This window comes from Colius striatus, chromosome 1, assembly GCF_028858725.1.
Source record: "Colius striatus isolate bColStr4 chromosome 1, bColStr4.1.hap1, whole genome shotgun sequence".
NCBI lineage: Eukaryota > Metazoa > Chordata > Aves > Coliiformes > Coliidae > Colius > Colius striatus.
Window position 1 is genome coordinate 130,714,011 of NC_084759.1, and position 9,904 is coordinate 130,723,914.

Below are 9,904 nucleotides of genomic sequence, written 5' to 3' on the forward strand. Positions count from 1 at the left end.
AAGCCAGCGAAACAAAGGCCACAGTGTGTTTTCTCATTAATCTGATGGGCAGGTTCCAATGTCTACCTAAGGCAATTGACGTTAAATCATACCCCTTGACTGGAAGTCTGACAAGGTACCATTTAGAATAGATTAAATTGTTGCTCTAGACAGAAAAGCTTCTCCTGATGTGAGTGGCTAGACTAAACTGCTGATATCCACTGTCTTGCATTTTTATCCTGTATTTCACACTAAGCTGTCCCTGGTTTTAATATTTTGTTTATTTTTTTTTCCTTCCTTCAAAATAAAGTGAATAGAATAGAATAGAATAGAATAGAATAGAATAGAATAGAATAGAATAGTTCAGTTGTAAGGGGCCTACAGTGGTCATCTAGTTCAACTGACCACTTCATGGCCTACCAAAAGTTAAAGCAGGGTATTAAAGGCATTGTCAAATGTCTCTTAATCATGACTACTAGCCACAGTCCCAGTTTTTATTCTTTTTTTTATTTCTTGGTGCTACTAGGTGACTAACTGTAAAATTGTCAAGACGTTATTTTTAATCTGAGACTCATAGTTATATTAAGAATTTAACAATTTATATTTCTGATGCAGATTGAACGCTCCATCAGAATCTCAGTTAACCATGTTTATAAATCTCTGTGTACATGTAAGTATAAATATTTTTCACACTTAACTAGGAACATTAGGGTTATGTGGCTGAGCTTTAAAAACAGCTTTAAAATTCTGGAGTTTTAACTTTAATTCATTTTAAGAACACAGGAAAAGTAACAGTGGAGACGGTGGGGATAAGCATGACTTAATTTTTAGTGGCTGTTCTAAATTAGCTGTTGCAGAGTAGCTTCCTACTTAAACACTCTGTCTGGAAGAGAGAAGCTTTTACTTCTGGGTAACTGCACAGCAGTTGCAGGTGAAGTTATATCTTCTTTAGTTCTGAAATAACACTCGTCTGAGGGAGCTGATCTAAAGAGATATTCCAGTGAAAATTAATTAATGATGGACTAGATAAGCCTGGCTCTCATCTACAGTACTGAACTCAGTTTCTTTATTTTGAAAATATGAATTTAGTTTTAAGCTTGCAAGCCACTCTTTCATAATCAAAGCAACCATGTGTAGCTTTGAATGTGTGAGTCAAAAAAAGCTGTTTCTAGGATTGAGATTTATATTTTGTTCTACTAAGTTATTTTCTCTCTCTTATTCTTCATCCTCCCCTCCCCATTTCAATTCAGTTCTCTAGTTCTTCACATATTTCTTTGCTCTTACTTGTTTCTCTATTCAGTTTCTTCTAACTCTGTGTTGAGAACTGAGAAGGAAATAGTGTTGAACAGGAGAAATTTCAGGAGTGATACATATTGCTCCCTTGAACCTGTCAGCTCTGAAAAAAAATCAGCTGAGGTCTCTGAGAAAAACTGTGATGGAACTATATTTCAAAATTAACTGTTTATTTTTCTTTTTTCCATTCTAGTAAGGTTGTTGACTTTAATAGTTTCTGTGAGATAATCAAATGAATAAGAACAGGGTTTCTCAGATATTTCTGGTTACAGACTTAGTGTCCTCATGAGGTGTGTGGTCATTTCCTACTGATCATGCCTCAGATTACTTCATAGTTTGAAAAGCCAGTGTAAAATCACTTCCCCTTTCCATCAGCAATCTTTTTTTAGTTCACAAAATCTTTCCTGCAGGCCTGGAACAATGTTCAAGATCCTCAGGTGGGAACTGCTGCTTCATACCACAGGGTATAGGTTATCCCAGCCAGTGTCATAGGAGGCCTATTATTATCATTTGTAGGAAAATTGTTAATAGGACATCAATTGCTAATGTGGTGTTGGATTGTACCCTATCTTTTTGTGTAAGGAAGGCATCTACTCAGGTCAATCTGCTTTACATTATGTTGCACCTGAAAATCAACAGTCAAGGACCTGAAATGTCCTTTTAGTGGTCTCTTTTTTTTAAAATGGATATACACATTTGTCCCTAAAATTAGCTGGTGGTACTTCAGTTATAATGCCAATGTCATGCAGTGTTGCCATTTCATTATTTTTTTATTTAACCTTGTGAGAGTGAAGGATGAAGTGCTGTGGGCAGGCATCCAACTAGCATATGCAACACATTATGTAATTTATTTTGCTACAGCTGCTACTGAAAAGCATGATGCAAGTGATATCCTTACAAAGTTCAGAGCTTTTGACTGCTCTCAATTGCTGTTGTCAAACATAAATCAGCTGGGAAGCTGTTACAAGAGACTTTGTACAGGTAGCAGAGGTATTCTTGAGACCTGAAATTTATCTACTTGGATTAATTTGGTGGCTGTGCTTACTTGGACATATGTTTATTTATTTCAGTGATGGAAACAGAGAAGTGCAGATCCTCAAGACCTACTTGAGGCAAACCAGTCTCAATCTTCAAGAGAAGGTGTAACAAATCTACCTATGCAGTTCAAGCATTGTAAAATGGAAACAACTCTTTACTTTCTTGAAGAAAATTTCCAGAGTTTAAGAAATAGCATGGGAAATTGGGTTATGCTTTTTAGAATAGGTAGACAAGAAGGAAAAGTCAAGATGGGAAACTCAGGGAGTTATGATTCAATTTGGAAGAGGGAAGTCATATCAAATTTGATTGCCTGCTTGTCTTTCAGTGAGTGCCTGAAGAAGGCTATATTTAAATAAAATTCAGAAGCAAAGCAAGATTTTTTTATATCTTGAAACTATTTTCTCATGTTTATTGCAATGAATCACACTGCCTTGAAATGATGGGAATGTATTTTACCACCTGCTCCTCAGATATCATTAAATAAGTGATGAATAATTAAACCCTTCTGAAGGAATCTTGGCCAGAACTTGCTCAGTAGGAAGGCTAGGTTTTCAAAGAGTAAGGTATCTTTTTAAAGCCACAGCATTGTTTTTTCTTCCCATTTCAGCTTGTGTTATGTTAAACTGAAAATCCTTCTTCAAAGGCATAGCTGTTATTCTATTTACATCGATAGAACTCGTGAAACTATTTCATAGTGGAGCAAAACTCCACTGTTTGTGGATCTTATGTTTACTTGGTCGGCCCATAGGTAAGCTTAACTTTGCTGGCCACTAACAACTGTAGCTTCTCTTAGCTAGTGCCACAACCACCTTTGATAAAACCTCAGATGAAACAGATGGATGAAAACAAGGCTCATGGTAGAGAGTAACTGAAAATCATCTCTTTATACCTATCAAGTCATGATAGAAGGATTGAAAGCCTCTTTAGAAATGGGGCTTGGTATGTGCATACTTCTCGAGGGGGCAGGTTAGATTTTCTGAATTTTAAGTTTTGTGTATGTAATATTTTCTGAAATACATATCACTCGATAAGTGGAAGAGGGGGTAAAAATACATCATCATATTATTTTTGTTTTGCACTGACATAATTAAAATCCTTTGGATTTGATTTAAGATGTTATCTTAGCCAGATCAATACTAAATTTGAAATTCTATTTGTACTATGCATAGCCATAATATCAGTTATTATTGCTCAAAACTATGGAACTCAAAGTTGGAACTATGGCTTTGGTTTACACTTTTGAGATAGTAAGTAACACCAATTTTTCTCCTACATGAGCAGCTCATTGCCTTAGTTTAGGATAGCAAGTGACTTCAGTTTTGCACTTGACCAAGCAGCCTCGTGCCTTTCAGGCTTTAATACACTGTTGAGGTTCTTTGGTATTAATCTTGTGGTATGGAGATGTGAAGAGAAAAACGAGTTCAACTCCAAAACTCTGCAGGGGAACCTGATTCTTAGAGTAAGCAGTGAGCATTTCCAAAAAAATCATGTCTTCTTTTTGGAGTTCCAAGTTGAGTACTCTAAAGCCAAAGTGTATAAGGAAGTCCTGACTCTGGAGAAATTGTTTTAGAAGGCGATTGATTTTGACTCCAAACTGAAGAGGAAACAAAGTTAATAATCAACATTATTAAACTAGGAGGCAATTATGGGCTCCTCAGAAGTGTTTTGAAGTGCCTAAACACATACTTTCTCAGGAGTAGACTTAGCATTCTTATTTTCCCAAAATATTATATCTGCTTAATAAGGCTTGTGTAGATTTCTTTTGGAGGAAGGAGGGATGATCTCTCCAGGCAACATGGAAGATAGGGGATAAAAGTAAAGTAGATCCAAACCTGGATAATATATAGCTAGAAAAAAAAATATATAGAGGAAGTAGACCTTTTAGAATGTCTCAGGGAAAAGAGGAGTAGAGTTTTTAAGTTTAACAATCACTCCTTAAATGCAGAAGTGGACTGTGAGGTGTGTCTCAAAATTGGCATGCGACTCTAGTCTACTAATGGCCCCAATACTTCAAGAAATGCCCAACAAGACATTAATAAATCACCTTCCTAATAGAATACTGTGATCTTGCTTGTATATGTGGTTTGTATGATTCCTTGTTAGCTGCATTGATAGTAGAATTTGATTTATAGTAAGTCAGCTTGTTCCTAAAAATTGCTAATAACCTGTCATGTATCTGAACTTGAACACCGAAGACTACTATAACGAAATAAACCTCAGTTCTGTTTGTCTAGGCTCAGTCACTATGTGGTATATAATCTGCCATATCTAATTAATATTATGTGGGGATACAGATCTTACACAAATACTGCAGATTTGTGTTTTTCTTATTATTTTATTTTTGACTTCCATTATTTGCATGCAAACTTGTTACCGTGAAGCTAAGCAATGTTTGGTATGACTCATCATGGAAATTTGAGGAAATGTTTGGCTGGAATTGCTAACCAGGCAGCCATATATAAAACAAGAAAAGGCTCAGTCTCGCAATCTAGTATTGACTTAAGCACTGCAGGTCTCAGATGTTCTCAGTGTCCTCAGCTCCCAGGGCTTTATTAACATTAAAGATAAGGCTTCTTTATAAATGCTCAGCAGCGAGTCAAGTGTGTGGATATCTGTATTTAAATTTCTAAATTTGGAATTAAGTGCTTAACTTAAATTGCTGAACTTGAAGATTTTGCTAAATATCTTTATTCCAAAGCAAGTCACAGAATATGATCAGAAACGAATTCTTAATTTTCTTTAAAATTACCTTTGTGTCTTTGATAATCACAAAAGATTCTAGACAGACAGGAATGGAAGTTGATTTCTGATCCATCAAGTGTGGCATGAGCAGTAACAGTGGAATTACCATGAACTGAACTGAAGAAACAACCTATAGTTTACCTTGTAGAATGGCACCTTTTTATCCTGTATGAATGACTTGATACTGCACAAGAGCACATATGTGTTACAGGCATCTGAAGCTGGTTCTGTGTAGTGCCTTGGTTCCTCATACAGACTGGCCTATAAGGGCTGGAATGGGGAGGCTTACACCCCTCTCTCTTCTAGCTGAATAATTTCCTTAGGTAAACCTTTTCTTACTCATGCTCGTGACAACCACCAGTTGCATCCTTCAAATTATCTCCTCTGCAGAGATGCCAGAGAAAAGTTCTCCAGCTCAGCTAGCAGGTGGCTACCAGCTTTCTTTTGAGATTTTAAACTATCCCGTGTTTATCCCAAGATGTTAACGGCTAGAGATGACAGTTTAGGGTATGGCGTCACTCAGCCTGTAAGGGGCAGCACTGTAATAAACATCCATCTGATTATTAATCCATTTAACTTTTTAACAACTATTTTTTAACTTAGTTGTTGCACACTTCCTTGCCTCGAGTTCTTTTGCTTCCTCAAGACTCATACTTTTCTTACTCATCTGTGACCTGAGCACTGTTGTTTCCTGATCGTTTTGCTCTCAGGTCTTTATATGGAAAGGATGACAGGTACAGCTTATTTTCCATGTGGCCTCAGCACCCTCCTTGCTCTAATTTCTCATCAGGGCTGCTGGCTTGTCACTTCTCTCTCTGTAAACCTCTGTTCTCCCTGCTTTGCAGTCCTCTTAGCTAAAACACAAACTCAGTTATTTCCACTGCAGGGCTTGAATTGCTTCTTTAATTTTCTGGGTGGAGGAGGGAAGTCTTTTGAAAAGAATACGGGAACACTTTGTGCAAAGGGCTGGGTTCATAATTCAGCATTATCCTGGAGCACACTAGGATAGTCAGCAAGTATGCAATATTGAAAATTTGCCAGATACCAGAACTCTGGAGGACTGGAATATATTCTTGAGAAGGCTGTGAGAGCTGAGTACACAACTATTCTTTTCTGACTGTGGAGGTAACAAACATATGAAAGATGAGTTTTCCACTGCTCAGCTGCCGCTTGGTATCAAAGCTTTTAGTAAAGGCTTGTGTCTCATTTGAGTACTGGATTAGAGATGCGTGTTTCAAAAAGTCTTCACTTTTAATTTAAGCTCATTCATTTTGGTGTCTAAATAGGAAGGGACACTTGTAAATATGTGTTGTGCAAGTATGTGATTCTACCCAGGCTTCACAGAACACAGACTCAAGCCTGGGATAAGACCATACAAGAACAAAGATGATATTTGTCATGAACATTATTACTAGTTTGTTTGCCATTTAATATGTTCTGATCCTCTAGAAGTCTGTGGCCATGCATCTGAGAGGGAGCCACTCTTTGCCTTGCCTTGCCTTGCCTTGCCTTCCTTGCTGTGAACTCAATCAGGAGGATGGATTTGGGGGGCTGTGCTTCCCAATGACCCTATGTTTCTCAAGAAGCCGCTCAGCCCATGGTAAAAGATTTAAGGGATAATGAGTCTCAATAGTTTTTGGGTGTCCAGCTTGAGATACCATGTCAGAAAACCGAAAAAAATTCAGTCCTCAGATTTTTATATACAAATTTTTATATATATTAAAAAAACTTTCAAAAAATACCTTCTGTGTGGACCCCCACAGTTTCTCCAAGATGCTTATTGACGTTTACAGCTGAATTGAGATTCCTGGTGTTGCTGAGATTAGATATTTTGTTGTTTGACATCAGGAGACTTTTAAATTTTGTAGATAATTTTATTATGTATTTAATAGAGATATGTAGTCTCCAAAGCATATACAGTTGTTCTGCTTTTGGCCTTTTGTTGGGATTTTTCCACCCTCATTTTAAAATTGTATTGTCAAAAGATGGGAAAGTTTCTGTATACTCACTTCCATAGATCTGAAATCTGGTTTGGGATGAAGAGAAGGACAGGAATGTCATTCTCTCTGCAGATTATTTACTTTTTGTGCCTGGGAATAAAGCCAGTGTTTCTTTTCCCCTATTATATTTCATTTCTAAGGCTGAATCCAGAAGTGACAGCCTTCCCATTAGTGTGATTTATGGTTGATTTGTTTTCATTTCGAGGGCTCCTGAGCAACAGCCCAGTAGGTACTTTCCCGCTGGATTCAAATCCAGGTGTGTTCTTGTGATTTTGAGTTTCCACACTTAAAAGGGCATAGAAAACATTTCCCAGAGACAAGCAGTTTTAATGGTATTTGCACCGATAGAACAATGTAACTTGCTTTCTCTTATCATGGTGATACTAGTATCAATGTTGAGACAGTACTAAAAATAAACCTAGGGAAATAAATTTAAAAGTTGGAAGACATTTCTTTTTTAGTACAGTGACATCTGGGGTTACAGCAACTATAGTTGTGCTTCTGAGCAACATCACCTGGACACACCTTGAGCTGGAAAAGTTGGTATTGTAAAGATAAAGTTAGTATTGTAAAGGCTTTGCCCCAAATCAATAATAATAAACCTCAGACTTAATCTAGGCCTTGCTGTACTTGATCTAATATTGTTGCATGGGCTTGTGTCTGCAAGAAAGGATGTTTTCCTTCTGAAGATCTGCCAAGATACTTATGACAGCAAGACTGTGGCAGCAGAAGTTTCAGAAAAGTAATACATATGCTGAGTAGTAGGAAAGTCAGCGAGATGGAAAGACAAGTCATGGTATCTGACAGATGGAAGTCCTTAGAACCTAACTCCCCACTGAAATGCAGTGTGTTTGCTTTTTGGAAAACACACATCTCCCTGGTCCTCCTCAGCAGCCTCCTCCCATTATTCTGTCTGCTAGTGAACACAGTTGGACCCATCTCTCAGCTGGGCAGTATGGGGCTAGACACACCACGGTGCTGACTGTGCTGTTTCCTGCTCCATCCTCCTCTACAATAATAAGTTATGGTATAAATGGTCTGTTCTGTAAGCCAGAAATGATTGTTAGGCAGCCTATATAGTAGAAGTTTAGATTAATTCCTGTTTTGCATCGAGCAGGACAGATTTAAGGTATCCAGCTCCTCACAAAGCAATCTTTTAACTCTGCCTTTCTTACTCCTTAGCAGTTTGCATTTATACTGTCTTAGCTCATTTAGTCCCTGGATTCTGAAAATTTCTTCAGCAGTGGTTATCACTGAGAACAAGTTATTGCTGCACGTCCTTACCTTTCCGTGAGTGATGATTTTTTTTTCTTTTTTAAAAACCCTTTTTTTACAAATGTGTGCATTTTTTTCAAAGTACTTTTTCAGGATGCTCATATAACCCTGTCTGAAGATTTTGGACTCTCTGGCATCCTGGCAGTGACTGTGTGAGACACACAGTGCCTTGGATACATGCTCATTTTTTCCCTCTCAATCTCTTACTCTCCCTTTTCTCATTTACTGCAACACTATTTCTGTTATTTTCTGCATGAAGCTTCATAGGAGGTACAGATTGGTTAAAATGCTTGGAAGGAGCAAGAATGACGAGACTGGCTGACCTGGTAAGCAAGGCTGTGAAGGACTTCTAGAAAACAGGGCGGAGGGCCTGCATGTTCTCATTTTCATGCACTTGTGCAGTAGCTAACAAATGCTGGCATCAGTTGGGACCCAAATATGCAAAATGACCTTTGTAAATAACTGATGAGGTAGGTTCATATCTGAGAGACTTTAAACTTAGACTATGCTTAAAAGACAAAGTAAAATATTAAGACATCAGAAATCAACATGAATCTCTGCTGCTTAAAATCTCTAACCTTGGCTGAAATTATCTCAGCTTTCATTATAGAAGGGTGTACAGGCGTCTTCCATGCATTGCACTGTATTTTTACCCCTTTTAGTGCACAAAGCTTTGTCTAGACTAGGATTTATGTCACTTGTGTGATTAGCTCCTTGATGGCTGTAAACTCTTAACCTAGGTATGAATGTGTCTTTTATCACTTGCAAAGGCTTTACCTTCATTCCATGGGATTAAACTTGATGAGTTCAGTACATGTGGTAGAGCTCAGTTTGGACCTTCAATTTTTTCCTTTTTTTTCTGGTGTGGTGCTGATGCTATTTGTTCCCGCAACCAAGCCACCATCAAGGTCCTATTCTACACTTTTCAGGCACCCCAATAAGGTAGTGGTCTGTAGTAGATTAGCCTGCCATGACAGATTTTAATGTTTATCGGGATAAATGCAGTGAGTGGCACAGACATTCTTTTATGCTACTGAACTGCTCAGCTCTTGTAATGTTCAAGGACCAGATAAAACCAGACTGCAAACTGTTTTGGGTATTATTCTGCCTAGAACATCCTTGTCAAATTTATCTTTCTGTGGGGATGGGTGACATTTCTGGGTAAGTTTACAAGCCTTCTTTTGTCCCCACTGAGTCTCCTTCAAACAGCCTCCTTGTTCTCCTGGTGCGCTACCCATTAAGCCATGGTTCCTGTGTTTTCAGTAGAGCTGGTTAGAGGCTTTCTAGCATTGCCATTGGAAAATGCTTGTTAATTGGAAAACATGTTGTACCTGTGGCACCTTTTGTTTAGGTATCAGTCTGTCCTCTTACCCAATTCGTTTGATTTTTAGCACATGGCTTGATTGTGTGCTGTTGTGAAGTGAGAGGATCTAAGTCATCGAGTAACCCTCCCAAACTGGGATGAAAACTTTTTGGAAATTAAGAGTTTTCTAAATGGCAAAGATGTTGTTTCCCAGTGAGCTCAATTACCACCGGATTGTGGAGTTTTACAGGTCTAACAGGAATTTCCAGGCTTC